Source organism: Penaeus japonicus, unplaced genomic scaffold, assembly GCF_977035675.1.
Source record: "Penaeus japonicus unplaced genomic scaffold, GWHDUDI00000001_assembly GWHDUDI00000021, whole genome shotgun sequence".
NCBI lineage: Eukaryota > Metazoa > Arthropoda > Malacostraca > Decapoda > Penaeidae > Penaeus > Penaeus japonicus.
Window position 1 is genome coordinate 21,869,491 of NW_028234423.1, and position 2,500 is coordinate 21,871,990.

Consider the following 2,500-nt stretch of genomic DNA (forward strand, 5'->3'; position numbering starts at 1 on the left):
CACGCACACACACACACACACACACACACAAAGTCGCTTATCAGCACTCTTGCAATCTGTTCTTGATGCAAGGTGCACGGTTGCACGATCATGTTTATGATTGATTCAGCTGATGTTTATTTCCAGCTCTTTCCCTGTGGGTGGAGTCATACGTTCGCCCCGTGCGCGCTCGGGTGCTTGAGTGAAATGCGAAGGGCGATAAAGCCTTCAGCTCGGCTTCAGCTCGGTTGCAACCTACATGCCCACCCGCCTGTGAATGCAATTTGTGCGGCCGCCTTGCACGCTTCCCGGGTTTCTCTCTGCCCGTCGCTGCACTTGCTAATGCTATGCTGCTAACCACTGTACCGTACTCGCACCGCCACTGCGACCCACTGTACCGTACTCACACCGATACTGCTACCCACTGTACCGTACTCGCACCTTTGCCACTGCTACCCACTGTACCGTACTCGTATCGCTACTGCTACCCACTGTACCGTACTCACATCGCCAGTGCTACCCACTGTACCGTACTCACATCGCCAGTGCTACCCACTGTACCGCATTCGCACCGCCACTGCTCACCATACTATAGTTACATCACTACCACTCATTGTGTATCTTCTACTATTGTCAGCCACTACACCACATTACTGTTAGTCACTGCATCATAGTTACACTATCGCCACTCACTGTATACCTTCCACTACTACCACTCGGTACACCATACTCTGGGCACTACCACTCATTGTGTACCTTACACCATCGCCGCCACCACACCTCATTCACATCACTACCACCCGCCACACCACACTTCCACCACTACCACCCACTACATCATATTTATACCACTACCTTCCTTCCAATCAGCCTCTACCCCCCTCCCCCCCTTCCCCTCCTATCCCTCGGGACCATTAATGACCATTTTTATCTCGGTTCATAAGGAAAAAATCTAAAGAAAACATTAGGAGTCGATCGCCCTTCTTGCCAAATTCAGCTTACTGTGTAGTGTGTGGGTGTTTTGTGTGTTTGTGTGTTTGGGTGTGTGTGGGGTGTTTAGGTGTGTGGTTGTTTTGTGTGTTAGTGTGTGTAGTGTGCGTGTTTGTGAGTTTGTGTGTGTGTGTGTTAGTGTGTGTTGGTTTTTGTTGGTGTGTATGTGTTTATTTGTGTCTGTGTATTCACTTGTGTGTAATTTCTCTTTTGAGTGTTTTTTTTTTTTCATCGTACTTTTTTGCCAATTTGTTTTTCTTCTTCTATTACCTGCGTCGATTACTTGATAGTTGGTGATATACACGTACTGTTAAGTGTAATTATATAATCACGGTACGAAGAATGTTTTGAAAAAAGGAGTGGAAAGATCTCACCTCGATACGCATATGTACTAGTAAATACACTGGTAAACACACACACACACACACATAAGCACAAGACACGCACACACAAGCACACACACATTAACTCGAAACGACAAATACAAAGTAAGAGTATTCAACCTGTTTAAGGCCCACCGCCTACTTAAACTTATTCTAAAGAGAGACATTGTGCCACCGCCCAACTTGTTCTGCCTACTGGTTGTTTAAAAAAGATGCCGCCTTTTTTAAATTGCTCATCGGTTACATTGGGAGGACAGGCCTTTCTCTCTTGATTTCTCTCTATCTCTCTCTCTCGTTCTGACTCTCTCTCTCTCTCTCTCTCTCTCTCTCTCTATCTATCTATCTATCTGTTCGTCTCTGTCGGATAGCTATCTGCACATATCAGAAAGCGGTGATTTTTTCCATCTTTATAAAGAAAATCACATTCATATGAAAATTCACACTCACACACACACACACACATTCACATTCCTACAATGGACTGGTTGACTGTCGAGTACCAGTTACACAAAGTGATCAAATCATGACATAAACATTCATCTCAATATCATCATTTTTTTCTCCAATCTTCATGTTAAAAAAAATATATATATATATATATAAAAAGTTAGAAATTACCGAACTTCTAGAAGACGTGTACTCTCGTTTCATAAACCATAACCCAATCGCTTAATAATAATACCAAAAGTCTTAATCGGATGCTAGATAATGTGATAAAGTGCATCTAGCTATGTTACTGTAAATTCCGTTATTTTTTATTTTTTTAGAATGTCATTTATTTATTTTCATATATAGAATCATATAATCTGGATATAAGAGTATAATTATACTTATTCAGAATGAGAGATTTGTGAGTGTGTTTCTGTGTGTGTATTTGTATGCATGTGTGTATGGTTGTGTGTGTCTGTGTGTATTTGTGTGTGTGTGTACAGTATGTGCGTGTTTTTGTCTGTCTGTGGAACCTCTAAGTTTGCAGTGAATGATACTAAAAATTAGTGAAATGAATTAATAATGTGATCAGCCGTGATATATTACATTCTTCGGTTTCGCTGTAATTATGCAGTGGATTCTGGGAGTCTAGATAATCGTGCCATTTCACGTAATAGTAAGAAATCGTTTTTATCACTTGAATTATATAAATATGTTGT